The sequence below is a fragment of the Aquila chrysaetos genome, chromosome Z, assembly GCF_900496995.4.
Source record: "Aquila chrysaetos chrysaetos chromosome Z, bAquChr1.4, whole genome shotgun sequence".
In the NCBI taxonomy this organism is placed as follows: domain Eukaryota; kingdom Metazoa; phylum Chordata; class Aves; order Accipitriformes; family Accipitridae; genus Aquila; species Aquila chrysaetos.
Window position 1 is genome coordinate 6,716,917 of NC_044030.1, and position 19,083 is coordinate 6,735,999.

A 19,083-nucleotide genomic window follows, 5' to 3' on the forward strand; every position below is an offset into this window, starting at 1 on the left:
GCGCTATAAAGAGTTGCAGGCATATTTTTGAGGCTTTTTGATGTGAATTCACACAAAGGCCTTGCCGTTCATATTAAGTCACGGGAAGGGGGTTGTCAGAGTTAACTCTGCTCTTTGCTAGCCTGGCCTTCCCTGCCTTGTCACATGTAGATGGCAGCCCTCACTGTTGAGGGTGTGCACGCTTCCTCTGCACAATGTTGTGATGAAAGGAGAAAACTAACATTGAATTTCTCCAACATTGTTTCAGAGAAGCCTCTTCAGCCCTCCTAGACATAAGGGGGTTGTGTGAGAGATGCATGGTTAGGGCACTGTTTCCTCTCCCCATACAATCTCAGGTCCCTCTTGGGCTGCAGATGAAACCCTTTGAGGACACATGCATAAGGTGGGAATCTCTCTGGACAGATCCACTCCTTTGTACCAGTCCCAGTGGCACATTACCTTTTATGGAAGAAGTAGTGGGACTCCTGCCAGCATCCCAGGTCTCAGGAAAGGAGGGCAGGACATACCCTGTGGCATCGGGTCTCTCCCCTTCTCCAGGCCACCCCCCAGGACAAATGGAGAACTCATAAATGATCAGGCATCATGGTCAAACTGAAGGTACCTCATTTGTCCCCTCTAGTCTCCACCATCCACCCCATCTTTCCAGCTTCATCTGTTCTTACTCCACTCCCTGCCTTGGCTTCAGGCAGAGGGGTGATTTTAACGAAGCAGAAGCCACCTCCGCAGCCCTGATCTCGCTCCTCCATAACCTCTTGACTCTTGGCCACTGGAGTTTGAACAACTGCTCCTGTCAAAGGAACGGAAGAGGAGTCGGTGACTCTGCTGTCCCTGCCGGATGGGTATCTCTGCTCTCCTGCAGAGCCGAGCTATGAGCATCTTCTTGCAGCTGTGGCTGCCCCAGGAGCAAGTGGGACAACCACAAGAGGGCAAGTTGCAGCTGCCCTTGCCCACGGGGGCACCCGCTGTGCCAGGGGTCCAGCTGAAGAGCTGGCCAAGCCTCCTGGGAACAGGGAGACACTGGGTATGACCAGAAATCTGGCGGTGGGGGCAGCTCTCTACAGGCACCACCAAGAAGCAACGAGGAGTTAAACCCTGGGGCTAACCCCTGCTTGCTTGCATCCCTTTTTTTCATGACGGGAGAGAAAAGAGATTATTTTTAAAGAAAAGACCTTCTCCTCCACCCCCCCCCCCCCCCCTTTCTTCTCCCACTCCCCGAATGCCGGAACCCTGATGGGAACGGGACGACCAAGCCGCTCATTCACGGAGCTGGGAAGAAAGCGGGGGATGCAGAAACCACCCCCTTCCGACCCCCCCCCGCCCTTCCACTCCCGCCCCGCTCCTCCTCCTCCTCCTCCTCCTCCTCCTCCGCCCGCGGCCCGGCCCCGCTCGCCCCCGGCGCGGAGCTCCCGGCGCCCCCGCGGAGCCAAGCGGCCCCGGGGCTGGAGCCGCGGAGCCCCGCAGCGGGGCGGGGGGGAGAGCGGAGCCGGCCCCCGCCTCCCCTCACCTTTCCGGCGGGGGAACCCGAGAGAGGCGACAAAGAGAGGAGGCAGACGAGAAGCTCTGTGGTCCCGTCCCCCCCCCCCCCCCCGCCCCGCTCCGCCTCGAAGCGTTAGGGGGGTCGTTTGCATCCGCGGTGGGGTGGAGATTTCTGGACGGAGGGGAGACTTTCGGGCTGGTGAGACAAAGGCACGGGCGGAGATGGTGAAGGTGGTCGCAGAGTCCGTGTCGTCGTCCCCCCCCCCGCCTCCTTCCCTGTGCTCCTGTCTCCAGACAGAAATGTGGGGCCGGGGTGGGAGGGAAGAGGAACTCATCCCGGGCATCCCCAGCCCGGACAGAAAGAAATCCCGGGAGGAAGGAGGGTGGTTTGCACTGGAGACCCTCAGGGCTTTTAGGAACGGAGACAAGGACTGGGGAAAGTGAGGAGCTGATCAAGCTAGAAAAACAGACCTCAGCAACCCCTCCCTAGGTATTTTCATCCCACTTTATTTAACTCTCCCCTTCTTCCTTGAGAGCTAAGGTTTCTGCTCTGAACCAAAAACAGTCCAGAAACGGGATCTCCTTTTCTCCTCTCAGAGAGACCACGCAGTCTTCCTCCAATGAGTCGTGTCAGAGGCCTGAAACATTGTCTGATTTACTGTGAATGTCAGATATTTTTCTTTGTAAATATTTTAGGCAAAGTAGAAACAGTAAACCTTTGCTCGGGCTGCCAAATGTCTCCCATGACAAATCATTGTTTTCAGATGTTGAGATTTGTGTGAGAAAACCCAACAAAGGGAAAATGTTTAGGCTTTGTCTCAATCCTAAAGCAGTATCATTGAAGAAAAAAAAAAATCCTGCTAGCTACATCATAGTCCTGAAATGATGAAAAATACTATTTTCATTACACACTTTTTAAGCACAGGTTTTATGTTACTGACTAAACAATGATTATCATTTTAAATGTGAAACACAGACCCTAAATGGTTCTGTATGAGAAACCATTATTTTGAAATATCTGAAATTAATTAGACCGTGGCTACAGCCAATGTGCAAATATCAAACTGAACATCTGTGGAAAAAAAAAGCTTCCCATCACTTGAAAGAATATTGTGAATCTGAAATACAGTCTATCAAGGAAAAACTAATTTGTCTGGCATAGGTTCTCCTAAGCCATCTTCTGTGACTTTACAGTCACCTTTTCTTCGTCTTTTCCTATGCTTTTTTTTCCTCCTTTTTTTCCTCCTGAGCTGCTGTGTGTGAAAAGCCTTATGTAAAAGTCAAGGAAATAATTCATGTAATTTAGATGCCAGAAATACTAAGGTCAGTTCAGGCAAATCAAAGATCCTTGCGAAGTTATTCCACTTGGCCACTAGCTCTGAAGGTCTAACTTCCCATTCCCATCTACTTGGAAAGGGCTGCACCATGCCAGCTGTGCTGAAAATGAGTCCATCGGTCCAATTTTCCTCTTTAAGGTACAGAAATGTAGGCTGCTTCCCGATTCTGCAGTGATTCAGTTATCTAAAACCCAATGTGTTTTCAGAAACCACAAAATCTTTTGAAACAATAGACTTTTTCAAGTTCTCAGATTCTGTTTAAGAAAAGCTTTTCGCAGTCCTCTCTCCTACGCTTCAAGTCAAATACGTTTTTAGAGCCAAATTAAAACTCTTCAAAGCAGTCAAGCTTAGCAGCCTGATAACTGTAGTCTATACAACCACTTTCTCAAATGAAACACTTGATGGGTTATGTCAATGTTTCTTTTGTGGCAAAACGCTTCTCCACCTATTTTTACTCCATATTTCTGCAGCAGAGAGACCATTCAGCTATGAAAAATTATGAATAGAGTGTTTCATTTGGTAACAGAACAAACCACAATTGATGGTTAGGTATTATTTCTGCATTAAATGTAATGAGGCAGACACGGCATTATCTACAATAAGATAGTCAGCTTCCAGGACAGAGTTTATCAGGAGAAGGTCCAGGACATCGAGGCTTTCAGCAGCCTTGATGGTGGCAAAGACAATGGTATGTTTTTCTCCGGCGTTCCGATGCTGCCTTCTGTTCTGTCTCTGTGTTTCTGCTCTGACTCCAAGGACAAGGCACCAGGCTGGGTTTTTTTTACCTATGCTTCCACAGCTAGTCCCAACAAAATCTGTGTTGGAAAGTTGGTGGCGTTTGGTTCTGCTTGGTGTAAGCCAAAGTATCAGGCTCTGTCCCAAGTCAGGCTCAAAAAGCAGTCTGCTTTATGCAGCCAGATCTGAATCTTTAAAAAATAGTTGCTTTGTAATTTTGGGGATGAGTTGTTAGGGTGGGCAGGTCACTGCTGGGGTCCTTCTCAATGCTGATCCCTATGAGGACCAAATGCAGGACAAGGCAAGCAAGGGGGAAAGAAACTAAGAAACTTACCAGCATGGGGCAGACTGACCCATAGTCAAGTGTTGTGCTAATCCGTACTGTCCTGGGCTTCCTCTGATAAACTCCATCCTGGACACACATTATTTTTGTTTTGATAAGTCTGTGGCTGCTTCATAAGCTTTAGTGCAGAAATAATCCTGAATAATCAAATGTGGTTTTGTTCACTTACTGTTACCAAATGAAATAAGCCTTTCATAACTTCTCTTTTTTTTTTTTTTCTTTTTTTTTTTTTTTCTTTTTATGATATGAAGGTACCACCATTGTGCAAAGAATAAACTTGCTGGGTCTGGTTCTACACTGATAGGGCAAGCTCTTGAAAAGGATTAAGAGAGATTTTCTTAACTAATCTCTTTTTCCTGGGCCTTCTCATCCTTTGCTAAAGCAATAACAAACATTCACAATGTGATTAATCCAAAACCCACTGAAATCACTAGAAAGATCCTGCTGACTCCACAAGTGTCAGTCAATAGTTTCTTCTCCTTCGCCATGTGTGAAGGAGAGGAAAGAAATGAAGGGGAGCAGGAAGACCCCAAAAGGAGGAGGAAAGGGAGACTGCAGGCTTTTTGCCTTGTCCTCCATCATACAAGAAAATCTCTACTTTTCTTCCCTGGGGACTCCTTTTTGCAGAACAAAATAAAAAGTTGGAAATTTTGGTGGCTGTTAGCAGGCAAGGAGAGATGAAAAGATCCATGTCTACATGAAGAGTCATAACCAACCTTGAGAAAAAGAGAGTGCAAGCAGGTTGAAAGGGCTGAGCCGGGCCTATTGCTGGCATCCCCATCTTCTGGCTGGCTCCCAGACATGGCCAGGATAATATCTGTGATAGCTTCATTTAAAATAAACAAATAAATAAAAAGGGCAAAGTGGTCTGCAAGTACATCTTGCACAATTTATAAGATTCTTGGGGTAGTTGCAAACATTTCCCCCACAAAAAGCTTATAATTTCCTATGTACGAAGTGATCCTTTTTTGTTCAGTTGGGAAAGGATGGGTATAAAAGAGGACAGAAATATTCATTCCTTTCACTGGAGAACCATCTCCCTTTGGTGCTGAGGAGCAGGCAGGGCTGCATGTGGTCTTGGCTCCTGCCAGGAGCTGTGATGGCTTCTCTGCTGTTCCTGCTGTGGGTCCCACCACTGCTGACTCCTCAGCACAGACTATTATCCTTACACTGCCAGAGGAGTCCCTCTCTGATGAAAACTACCCGACTTTGTTGAATGTTCTGTGATTATTAATGCTTTTTTTTTTTTTTAAAAAAAAAGGCCTCGGAGCGGGAAATGTAGTAATCAAGAAGCTCATTTGCATTTAACACAGAATCTGAATCATGGTGGTAGCAGAGAGAAGTTTGGAAAGAGGAAGCAACTTTGCCCTGAAGACCCAATGTGCAAATAAAAATAATGAAAGACAGAAAAAACTGTGATTCGTAAAGCAATCTCATTGTTTGAGAGGAAGATGGGCTCAGTGTTTTGGGAAGCCTGGAACTGTCAATAAGGGAGAATCTGTTCATGGCATACACCATGAGCACCAGCATCACACTCTGCAGCTCACACCTCCTCCAACAGGTGTGGCAGGCAGGTACAGCAAACGAAGACACCTCCCCAGGCAAGCCCTGAAAGCCAGGCATCAGGCAATGCTGCTGAAATTCCTCTGCAGACCAAATCAGGGCACTCTGCCCAAGGAGCCTCAAGCTCCACATCCCCCCCGCACGGTTCCCAGGTCTCCGTTATCAGTAAGTATCAGCAAGGCTTGGTAATAACCAAGGATCACTCACCAATGTTTGCCAGTCTGTTAGCAATGGCCACTTCGTGAAGACACATGCCATTATTATCCCCTAGCTGCTGATGGAACGATAAAAAGAGGTGTTTCCGGTATCCAGATATTTCGCGGAAGGTTTCCTCTGTCGTGGTGAGTGGGGTCTCCCAGGATAAGGGAAAATGGGAACAACTTTAGTGTTCATAACATTGGCTATAGGAGCTAAAAAAATATGCCCTTTTAAGCATAAAATCAGACAAAAGTACCACAAACTGTGAGACACTTCCATACTAATGTCAGTGGACCTACCACTGCTGTTATCCTGATGCAGGAGTGCAATAGAGGGGTCCACTTTTCTATTTTGAACAGGACACCTGGCTGAGCACATGCCTTCAGGGCAAGTTGAAGTTGACATTTCCATGCCCAAAGTGCTTAGATAGCAGTTTGTGCTGTCTTTTCTGGGTGGTGAATTTGCAAACGGAGTTGGTGACATACTCCAGTGCAGGTAAGGAGCTCTCATGCTGGGGGCATGAGCTCCCCCAAGACTCTGAAATCTGCTGCCATACGGACATTTTGTAGTCACTCCTGGTCCTTCCTGCCGATCCTGCCACCAGTTATGGTCCTGTGAGCCAAGAAATGAGGGGGGCTGTGGGACAATAAATATAGATAAACCCACCTGCCTGGTATTTTATTTCGAAGGACGAGAGGTGATCCAGGTCTGCTCAGATTGGGAGGGGATGTATTTCTCTTTCTTGTCTTTGGCCTCAGCTACATCATTGCATAGAATATTCCAAGAAAAGCCACTTAAGAAGGAGCTGTTTGATCACCTTCTTTCTCATCTTTTTTCTCCCCTGGTTCAGATGCACGAGGGATAAGGGAAGCTGTGGTTTTAGGTGTTTCTACTGAAACTAATAGTAATGCTACCCAGTTGCATGTCCCGTTTCACAGCTTCTGTGTCTTGCCTATTACCAGCATTGCAGGATATCGCACTATTTTGTGTGCAGTGGATTGAACAGCTGACCATTTGAAGATGGCGTCAGCTACCCCAGGGACCATGCTGGTCATGGGATGGTAGGAGAGATCATAGTTTTGGGGGAGTTTGCTTCTTGCAGACTGCCTTCTGGCTAGTTCCCATCAACTATTCCACAGTCCCAGAATGTGTTGGCCCTACCAGGAAACCAAAGTAATACAGAGTATATAAGTTAGAGGAAATCCCACAGCATGGAAGCAATAACTCATAGTGAAGCAAAAGCTGGCTGGTCCTTTGGACATAGCTGCTGCACGCTAGCTATGACCAAGCGGTTACAACAAAGCACTTTGAAGTACAGCAACGTCCCTCTCTTGCATTAAGCAAGTCTTTAGCACTGCAGACTCAGGTCAGTCCAAGAGGAGAGAGGTTCCCCCTGATATGCTCCAGGGGAGCAGCTGTAAGCAGCTTGGGACAGAAATGTCTTCCTGCTTCTACACATAAAAGCAAACTTTTGCACCACGGAATTTGTGGAGCCACTGGGACAGCAGAGGCAGAGAATGGACCTGGCAGCAGCAAGACGAAAGTACTCTGAGGGGCGATGTAGCCTGATCGCAGGAGCAGTCCATCTTGCATGTAGCCAGGCAGAGGTAAAGGGGGTTGAGGAGCAGGAAGGTGCCATGAAACCAGAAGAAACCAGGGGACAGTTTAGGTGAAGGAGGAGTGTCAAAATGAACTCCACAGAACAACAAAAGGCAGGGGGAAAATAAGTGTTTGTTTTGCTCTCTATTTGCTCTTTAATGAAAATAGGCAGGCCAGCGTTTGAGAGTTGTTAGCATTTCTTGTTGACCTGCAGCTGGTGCATTTTTCACCCACTTCTGTCAGAATTTATTTGAGTTTGGTACTGAACGCTGATCAGACTTTGCCCCTCGCTTTACTTAGTCTTGGAATTGCTTATACAGCAAACACTCTCTGCTAGGGTTCTCATTAATCCGCTTCTTTGTTGAGGTTTCCTAGAGGAATTCCTATTTGGTAAACCAAACAGAATTAAAAGGAATGCATCTGCACTGGGGATATCCATCTTGGGTCTCTGGGCCCTATTGTCCCATCTAAATTAGACTAGGAGGCCCCCTGTGTTTGCCTGGTGCCACGATTCCCATTGGCACTTGATAAAGAATTAATAGCACGTATTAGTCTAGAGTATTTAGCAAATTTGTGGGGACCTCTGGCAATGCAGCACGTACTCGCTGCCTCTCCGAGGCTGAGATCCTGCAGCGGGCGCGGCGGCACGGCCCGTGCCACTAGGTGGCACTTCCCTTCTTACAAATTACAGTAATTAAGCCCAGCGTCTGATATCCGCTAATGAACATTGCCTACTCTTTTCAATCGGCTACAGGGGATGGAAGCTGATGTGCGATTTTTTTTTTAAAGACGAGATTGGTCAATATTGTCTGGCTTGGCTTCTTATCTCCGCTTTCTTTTTTTTTTCTCAGATGCTCGGAGCTCACAATGATTTCTTTGCCTCTGCATTTGTTTTGTTGAAACTTGTCAGCCTCCTACACGTGTATAAAGTTGGATCCTTTCCTCTAGAGATAGTGCTTGTTATTGAAAACAGACAACTTTCAGTCCCAATTCAACATTCATTCCTTCTTTGTTGCCTTGGTATCAGACTCAACCAATACGCTGTGAAAGAAGACAAGACAGGAAAGCCAATTTGGGCCTTCCAGCTACTCCTTTCACAGCACCCACAGAGAAAGTTTAAAATGAGCAAAACCTTCAGAGTTTGGCCCAAGAAAATGTACACTTTCTCTAAAAAAAAAAAAAAAAATAGAGCCAGGTTTTACTGTGGATTATGTGACATTTCACCTTGTGCTTTAAGTTTCTATAAAGCCTAGTTTAGGTCAAACTGATTTTGGCAGAAAACCAGGCATAACTAAGAGGTTCATATAGTTTCCATCTGAAAACATAAATCAAGCAGCAGGCTCATGGACAGCCCAGCCAAGGTTTGCTGAATCTTACAGCTCCAGACAGTGAGGCTTTCAGTGAATGTAGTCTGATACGTAGTTTTGGCTATGATATGTAGATATGTAGTTTGTTTGTTCTGCAAAGCATCTGGGTGCGAGGAGAGGAGGAAAGATAAGTGAAATGTGGTTTTTTCCAAGCTCAGAAGCTGCCCCCAGCTCCGTGGTTGCTGGCGAACAGTGGGCTCTTTTACAGAGTCCTGAGTGGCTCGGCGGAAGCATGTGGGATGCAAATGGGAAAAGGGTACGAGGGAATTTATACATTTTTTTAGTGTGTGCACAGATGTATTTATACTGTATCATCTGTGATGCAACCAGATATCCATTTATACCTGCACACGCCCATTGCCCCTTTCACTTTCTATCCATCCATCTTCGTTAGCTCCATTTTTTGGTGAACATGGAGGCCTCAGTTTTGCTAAGACTTGCATGCTGGTTTTGTGCTCAGCCACTTTCCTCTATGTTTAGTGGGACTGCTGTCACATGAGGATCGAGACCTTAGTTTCCAGGGCAGGGTCTGTATGGTTTTTGTGAAGTGCCTTGAGATGTTCAGTTTAATAGAGCTATTTTTTTTTTAAACTGAATGAGAACACATAACTTTGTATTTGTGGAATGGTTTAATAAGCTCTCATAGGCTTAAAGCAACACAAATGAAGGCTTGAACAATGCTTTTTCTCAGAATTTGCTCATTTTGTTGTAATTGTGTTTTTGTGCTATAAGAGCCTGAGTGGTTTCTAGCAAAGTCCTTCACAAAGTGTAGCCTCTGCTGATCGCCCTCCACTCCCTGCACTACCACAATCATTTCACCCTGATTCACAGAGGGCTGGATTGTTTCTGCCTGTGAGTATCCCTCAGGATTAATGTCTTTTAAAACTTCCTAACATATTCCAGTCCATTCTGCTGCTTTCAGCATCACACTAAAGCTTTCAGTGCACCACTTTGTACTACAGATTCGGTGCCTTATTAACAAATACTAATTGTGTCACTGCAGCCACACACAGCCATAGTTGCCTTATATGCAACCCAGGTATGCAAGATGGGGGAAAAAAAAAAAAAAAAGGAACAAATGCTCAGTACAAAATGCTGGATGGATAAAAGGTGAAAGTGTTTTTATACCTATAATATTTCAAAGCTGACAAGAATAAGCATGCTCCAGTTTGTGAATACAGGGCTGAAGCTGAGGTCTCTAATATTGGTGAAATCCCTTGAAAGCGATCTGTATCTGAAGACCAGAATTTGGTCATTGTTGCAGATGCTGTATTGACTCTGATTTCTCCCTGGACAGGCAGTGGGACTGCTGGACATGTGAGAGGGCTGTATAGATGCTGGACTGCATCAGGAGACCTGGTAAAGAGGTGCTTTGGGACCAGTGGAGGTCCTAGAGCCCTGTTAGCTCCTGGTAAATTTACTGCTGTACTTGTCAGCAGCAACTGGAGAAATCTTTCCACGAGCTTTGCTTTTTCTTGCAAAGTTTGCCCAGTGTCTTCTGTTCATACATGTCTTTCTTGAATGTATAACATGTCTGCTTCCTTCCAGGGCCTCTCCTTTTCTTGGGCAAACACTCCTTCTATTTTGACTTAAAAGCCGAGAAAATCCCAACTCTTGGTTTGTGTTTGAGTTCCCACACATGAATGCTTACAGTATCTCAGGGTGCTGATGGAGAACAGGATCTGAGGTCTTGTCAACATCTATTTTCACAGGATCGTTCTTCAAATTCCCAGTGCCGCAGAGTAGCTGATTGTGTCTGAGGAGCATTCAGCAGCACTAATTCTGCTTCCGAAATCCTAATCACTTCCATCAGCACAAGGGAGACTGAATCATAGGTGCTAATACCCCCGTAGCACATATTGTCTTCACAATCCCTGTTCCTCTTAATTAAATTAAGCAACTGTGAAACTAAGGAGAAGAGGGCTAAACAGGGCAAACAGAGGAAGAAAAGATTTTTACTTTCACTGCTCTGTGCTCAAACTTTTTGCAGCAGCTTTTCTTTTGACAGGAGAATGGAGTTAATTCCATCCCAACAAAAAAAACCCAAGCAAATAAAGTTCTCTTAAGCAGGAAAGTTGAGGAAATCTTTAGACTGTTAGATTTTGCTTCATCCTTGTATGGATAATAAATGGTAAAGGTAAATTAAGGAGCTAGCTCAAAAATGCTCCCTAAGATATAAAGTAGTAATAAGCTATTCACTATTGTTAGGGTCATAATTAAAATACCTGTGAGATATGTAAGTGCCATACCTGAGACAGGTCCCCAGCAATGTCCTGCTGTTGGAATGTATTAATTCTCCAACTACTGATGATCTTTGGATGCTGAAAAGCTACGAAGATACTCACTGACTTCTAAGACTGAAAATTACACACATAACATGGATAGAAATACCTTACATGAAGTCTCTCCATAATTTTTGCATAAGAGTTAATGGTTTGTGCAGAAAAACAATAGCAGAGATTTAAGTCAAGAAAAAAAAATAGCTATTTCTTGTGTGCTATAGCTCTTCAGTATTCATTTACAGTCTTCACTTTCTCAAAGGATAGCTGGTACCCACCTAACGGTACCACACTCTTCAGCCTGGATGAGCAAAGTAACTTATGGCTCCCTTGCCAAACAAAAAGAATATGTTGACTGTGCTTACACTTCTATAAAAGGAAACCTGAAAGCATTTAAACAGAAAAATGCTATCTTTCTGAAATGCATGTTTTCAGGGCCAGGCATTTAAGCCTCCACAGAAGACTGCAATAAGCTCTTCACATAATAATGCAATTATTTTAATAGACTAAGTTAGGATGCCCTATTTGTGTGAGTTCATGCACCCATGCCCACGCATACATACACCACACACTTCACCTATCGAGAGGACTAATAGCATTCCGTGGGTTTTGTTATTGCGTGCCTATTACCCTCAGAAAAAATACATTAACATTCAGTTCAGGGGCTTAGTTCACAACTCTGAGTTTGCAAGCTGAAAGCTGAGCCCTGATTTGACTTAGGCAAGCTTTGAAGAAAGGCAAGATAAGGTAGCATTAATCTAAGTGAGCGGTTCTTTTTGCCTGAAGGCAGAGAGAGAGGGAGCACTCCTTTGGGAGACTGGAGACCACCTGGGCATTCATCCTATCGGTCTACAAATCGGTGTGTTAATAGCATGTGTACAATAGCCTGTCAGAAAGAGCAGGAGGTATCTTTGAAAGGTGCCTCTACAAAATGGTCAGAAACTGAATGTTGGCTTTTTTGTTTTCTGAGCCCATCCCCAGGATGGAAAAAATAGATATTATTTTAAAAACAGAGGAATATAGCCCAATGTAATGATTTCTTGATAATCCTGGTAATTTTGTATCGTTAGACATAGGTACTCATACAAAAAACACTTTTATGTATACAGGTGAAGTGTTTTTTGAATGAAGGATTATGGAAGGAAACTAATCTAAGTGCAGTTGCAGCTGTTTTATGGACACAGCAAATGTTGATGACTGAATCAGGAAAATGATCACAACTTTAGACTGAGATTTTTCACCCTGGGAGATTGGGCTATGTATCTATCATCTGCTTGGAGGAAAAATATGAGCAGGCTCCACAGACTCCTATGAAAAGCCCAGCTATAGTCTTCATGTAAGGACTGGCCCAATGAAAAAATAAGCTCTGAATTGAGAAGCTGTGACTTAAATGCACCAGTACCACAACTCCTGCTGGCGTGTAGCATAAAGAGGCTTTAGTTCAGCCTCAGATCACATGTCCTTCAGAAGGATTTGATATTAGAGACCTTCTGCTTACATATTACACATATATTAACATTTCTACTGCCATGCAGCAAGTCACACAAGAATGTTTTTCATATTCCTAACTTGAAAAAGTGCTCCCACATGCAGAGCAATTCCATTATTGAGTCCCAGATAGCAAATGAAAGCTCTTGCAGAAGACGACTTACACAATGACCTATTCAGATTGAGAGTTATACAGCCAGCCCTTTTTTTAGAGCAACAAATACTCTATTAGCAGCCAGGCAAACTAGAAAGAGCAGGTACTTTAATATTGTAGCCATTTCTAGTTTGGTGTGAGGCATTGTCCAATAAATCTTAGCATTCATTCCCAAAAGGCTTTCTAATTACCCATCCCTGACCTACACCCATACTAGTATGAAATAGGCAACCTACCTCCCTGGACAAAGTCTAGTCTATAAATATTCAGTATCTTTGTAAGAACACAGAAGTGGATATGGTATAAAATATATCCCACCGCTCTAACATAAAGATATCAAAACCACGTCTATCCTTTCATTTCTCTAAATGCACAGTAAAATGTAAAAACATTATCACTTTTCAGATAGAAGTATTGGAGCTTGAGGGAGCTTCACATCTAGTGAGAGATACGTTTAAATCATTTGGGAGATGGTCACCCAATACACAACTGCTGTAGAGCAGCAATACTTTCTTCCAGGAAGTATTTCTTCCACTCTTGAGCAATAACTTAAATTTTTTGTAATGTTTACGAGGCAGCCAGACTGCAAGTAAGAGTCAGATAATGGTGGGAACTCATAGTGAGCAAACACTGAGCAATGATTGAGTGTGTTTTTGGAAAGCAAGGCAGATGGATGAACTAAAGTCACAAGGCAGATGTAGCATATAGGAGATTACATGAACTACAAGGATGTACGGTAATTTGGAGAGGAAATTTGCGAGGAGGAAGATGAGATCAGCAGATCAAATTCAGATCACTTCAGCTGTATCTGAGCATCGTAACCAGCGTTCACCGCTGTTTGCACAATGTGCGATTTCACCTTTATTCTTTGTCACACCAAAACAATATGACAGACACCAGGCATGACCTTACTGAGATGTCATTGCCATTGCATGTTGTGGCAAAGAAGTCAAGATCTTTTGGTAACGAGACTGAGCTAGTCTCTCACCTCCAGAAAATAAACTCAACATGTAAACTTTTCAGCAGCTGAGGGGCAGTTGCCTTTGTTCCTGTTCGAGTGCTAGGCTATACCGTGATGCACAGAAAAGACCATAGTTTGTTAGCAGCCATGTGCATATAGAAAAAGGGACCAACCCCACTTTGATTTAAAAATTACAGGTCACCTTTTGCTGTTCTCTCTCCTTTTAGCAGCTTATTCTGTAAGTAGTTTTCTACCCAGAGGTGAGGCACTGGTGTGCAGAAATATGACTATCACAAGGCTGCCACGGAAGGGGTGAGAGAAATAGTCCTGGTCCTGATGAGCTCCTTTAATGTTCCCATTTATGCAGACTTTGGGGCCATCAGCACACGGCGGCTGACGTTTCTGTTCTCTTCCTTGTTATGCTGTGTTTTTATAATTAGCCTCACACACCACATACGCTCAAGTATCACATTCATGGTGCTTATGTAGAATGTCAATGCAATAAATAATACAAAGAGTTTAATACATAAGGCTTACAGAATTGTTATTGCCATCTTTTTAACATGTATCATTTTCCACTTACTTACCATGAAAATGTAAAGCAAATGCTTTTATTATACAATGTGATAGTACTTTCAGTTGCTAAAGAGACTTTTTGAAGTTGAAAATGTCAGAAGCATGGGGACGTTAGAAAAGAGCATTTCAGTGTTCTCTTTTGAAACCTATTTGAAGAGGAAAATAAATTCAGCAATCATAAATTTCCACTTTCTTTTTATCGTCATTAGAAATGTCTCTGCCTACAGCCCAGTCAACAGCAATTCAGTTGTGATTCATGGTTTCAAAGCCTGAATTATGACAAAAGAAGTCATAAATTGCAGGAATTATTTTACTTTAAACATGATGGAGTATCTACCCTGACCAGAAGGCTTTTAATCTATTATATTTCTTAAATAAATATGCCTAAGCAACTAATCACTTGCTATTAGCACTCTCTTATGATCACTTCAACTAACATAACACTGTATCACTTAAATAAACTGGCAATGTGCACAGGATAGATTTATGGGACTTAATTTCTCAGCTCACACTTGTCTCTTTTGCATTGAAAACAAATTCCAGAATGTAGCTGTTGGCTGATGTTTGTAGGATCCATTTGTTTCATATTTTGAAAGCAACTATAATATTTGTCAGCCAGTTTTTGCTTGTATGTTTTGCATGATAAAAAACCCAACTGACAAGATAACAACAATGCCTCTGGATAATATGATAGCATTGGAAAACACTTTTTTTTATTTTCATGATGACATGTTATCTATGTTGTTTCTTCAGTGGAAAAGGTATGGTTAGTACCAGCAAAAGCTTTATAGCTCTGCTCAGTTGCAGGAAGTCCAACTGGCATAAAAAAGGGGGTATCCCAAAGGGATCCCTGCTAAGCCAAATTGATAGAAGTCCACTAGATAGAAGTCAAGTACCAAAATTCTGGTGGTTTGCCACCAAGAAGGTGCCCAAGCAGGTCCCATTTTAACATGTGTAAAAAGCATGGAGTATCCATCAGTTGATGTTAGTCAATGCAAGTCATACATCAGAATATTTGAAAAAAAAAACCCAAACCTGTTTCAAGTAGAAAAACAACAGAAGAAAAATTTAGCATGAAAAAGCTTATTAATGCTGATGGCAAAAGATGTAACTTTTAAAGCAACTCTTCATCAAAGACAACCTCACCTCTGAGGCAGTTTCTGTCCTTCACCTTTCCTAAATATATGCAGAAGGCCCCAAGGGCAGAAGAATCAGGCTGCCTGGGGAGGATAGGGAAAGGTCAAACTTTCCTCATTGCTTCATATGAATAAATCCCAGCAGCTCTATTGGCACTTCTTGCCTATAACCAGAGCTGAGGAGAGAACAGATTTTTTTTTTTTTTTAACTGCTAGTTGGAAACAAACAAAATAAAGGACAAATAGAAAAGAGAACCTTTATTTCAGGCTGATCCAAAGTTTATCGCTTTCAGTCAACTCAAAAATTACTTTGGGATTAAGCATTATTTTCTCATCCTTAAAAAATAATTTTGCTTTGGATTTAGACTTCTAACTTAAAGAAAATGAGGAACAAAAACCAAGTTTGAATGGAAATCCCGAAAATAATCTGAAGCAATGCTTGGACTTCTGTTTCCTTTTGGCTTCCAGTTTTTCCTGGACTTTCTGGGAATTTTTATAGGACAAACAACTTGGCAAAAATCAGATTTGAATTTCTAAAATGTTATGATATCACCACATATGTATGTTTCATAGAAAAATTTTTAGGCAGTTCTAACAAACTACTATACTAGACAGAAGTCTCATATGGCAACCATAGTAAATACAGCTCAGAAAGGTGGTTATTTCCCATTAATAACTCGTTCATCAGTTGGAAGTGAAAATAAAAACAATTCCCCTATTTGAGTGTAGGACGGTATCTTCTCCAAGCAGTGTTTCACTCTTTTATAGTTACTATTTTCAGGTTCATTGGATTTATAGGGATGTGGTATGGCATCAAAAAGGTATACAGCGAGAACTTGGAAGGAAAGCCAACTTTTGTTTGCCTTAAAATACCACGCTGCAAACTAAGACATGCCAGCAGCATGATCCACAAGCAACTCAGACATGCAAAGGTAAAGCAAAGTGCAGAAGTCCTCCACCCCTAAGCAAGCCACGGAGCCATGAGCTCACCATGCCTGGATCAAGGGAAGAGGCTGGTGCTGGCCAAGAGCACTGCTTGTTTGCTGCTCAACAGAAAGCGAGAGGGTGCCGATGCTCTGCAGCATTCTGGGGTCAGATGGTTTGTGTTGGATGTCTGCAAGGATCTGTGATTTCACAGACAATGCCTGTCTGTGCAGCATCTTTCACTGATGTGAGCCAGCTCTGCCAGTGCTTCGAGCCGCTCTCCCAGGCCGTGTTATTGCCGAAGCTGAGCTGTAAGTGCTGCCTCCTTGCAACCACTAAGAGCACGCTTGCTTTTGCAGGTAGCTTAATAACACGTCTCATGGTGGTCACTCCTTTTACACATTCTTCAGATGCATCTCTAACCAAACTTGGCCTGGTGTATCCATCTTCTACTACTACTTCAGGCTCTGTGGCTTGTATGTGGTTTCTACAGGCACTTTCTACCAGCCCAAGGACTTCCATTCATTTCCTTCAAGCTTAATTGAGAAACGACTTATTTGTGAGAGCTTGCTGGCAGTATTTCACTCCTTAGATTTTCTTTAGGATTTTTTGCTCTTTGTCTTGGATCTGTCAGTCCTATCTTGGTAGGAAAGAGTATACATTAGATGATCTGCAGTGGTTGAGTAGTAGTCATGCACTATGGCATCCAGGTAAAAGTAAAATTTCCCATAAGGAACAAGAGTGGTTTTATTATTTTAGAAGATGAATGGCTTGACATTTTTTTTTGACAGTTTTTTTTTCGTTTTTTTTCTTTCCCCCCTCCCCTCCAAACCAGGCCTAGTTTGAACCTTCAGTCTGCATGTAAACACAGGTCATACCTGAGAGAAATACTATATAAAAGCTCAAACCCTTAAGCCAGCTGTAGCTGTGTCACAATAAAACTTGGGTTTTGGACAGGAGTTACATACCGGGGATAACGTCCTGGAAGGAGCTGGTGGATGTTCAGGTTTGGGTCTAAACTTCCTAACAGGCAAGATTAGTGCTTAGACAATCTGACATTTAATGCAAGTAGCCTCAAGAGAACATGTACAGAGCTCGGTCATCTTTCCCAGGCACCTCAGGTACTGGAGTTCTTGAGAGATTTCAGGAGTATTTAGACAAATTCAGGTAAACAAATCTCTTGTATTTTGGGATGCCAACCCAAGTCCTGAGATATCTCTCATTTATCAGCCTGTTATCCCAACTAAGAAGTGCAGCTGGATTTAAATTCAGGTACCTGTTGTGGAGAAGGTGGTTGGGGATGATAAAAAAAAATCAGTATTTTTATTTGCTGGAAGGTTACAGACCAGTTTTCAGATTGCTCTAAGTTCCTCTGTCTTGAACTTTGCATATATTAACTGCAGCCATCATTAAACTGATTTCTGGTCTTTGCAAGTGAAGAAGAGAATTGACTAAGATGGCATCCACGTAAACCTCCAACCCTCATACACACACTTGTTTTAGGTATATACCAAACCTGATCAAAACCAAGCAAAAAACCCCCTACCCCAAAATCAAAAGAACCAACAAAATCAGGGCTATTTCCAGTGCTGTGTCACTAACACTTTTCTTTAGATTATTGAAGGCACTGGAATAGGAGCTTCCTACTCTGTGTAGATCTGGGCTTGTTCTGTGAAGCCAGAGTTAGAATTCATCATCAGTCCATGCACAGTCAGAAGCAGTCAGGGCATCTGCTCTAGTCTAATTTGAGAGAGTAAAGATGTCCATGTAGTAATATTGAAATGTATGGTAATTCAGCCTAGAAAGCCATGCCTTTTCCCTTTTCACATATTCAGTTCATATCACCCTCTAAAATTAATTGGTTTGCTTCTGTAGGAAGTATTTTTCCAGAATCTAGATATTCACTTTTATTCAGTTTGTGCTTATTTTATGGAAAGCTACATGTTTTCAGGTCAGTGGTCAATAGAATTCTTTTTACAGCTGCCTCCTCCTGTTTATTTGTCAGTAAAGTAAACTCTCTTCTAGTTGTTTAGAAATGAAAGTATTCTGCACTGTTGCGTCTAGGCACTGTGCCGCTCATGGCAGAGTATGAGCTATCATTACACTATCGGCAGTGCTTAGAAAGCCATGCTCTGCACAACGGGAGGCAAAACTCCTGTTGTCTTCAGCAGGATCACTGCAGTACAAAGCCAAGATCTCCTGCGTGGGTGACAGTGGACAGAAATTACCTCACATCGTTACAGTCAAAGGCAAGTTGTAGATGCTCCATGCCTGGAAACATTCAAGGCCCGGTTGGACGGGGCTCTGAGCAACCTGATCTAGTGAAAGATGTCCCTGCCCATGGCAAGGGGGTTGGACTAGATGATCTTCAGAGGTCCCTTCCAACCCAAAACATTCTATGGTTCTGTGATAAGTAAAATTAATTCTGTTTCTTAGCTCAGATCTAACAAGATCCACACCTACAAATGTGGCTGGCTTTCCTGATACTCTCTTGTAGTCTGATCCATTAGCACAAAGAGGAGAGTCCCCCAGGAAAAATCTCCATCACCTCCTACCCCCTAGGCAAGGCACACGCATTGGATTGCACCCCAGTCTAAGCCATTCCTTACACCTTTTAAACTCAGTGATTTTGTGTTACAGTGGTTGCACTTCACTCGGGTCTCTGCCTAAAAACTCACCCCTACAGCTGAAATACAGTTCTTCACCAAAAATCACCCTTGAAGCCTACTGCATGTCTTGAAGGAATATCCTCACATTTTGGAAGGAAAACAAGCAGCTTTTAGCTGCAGCTAACAACACGTCTTTGCTCCAGTCAGCTTGTGCCTTTCCCTTTCCATGAGAACAGCATCTCCGAAAGGCTGGATTCCTTCTTTTATTTGGCCATATGCTCTCACTGTAACTATGTTCTTTTCATAACAACCTTACATTAACCATACATTATTAACCC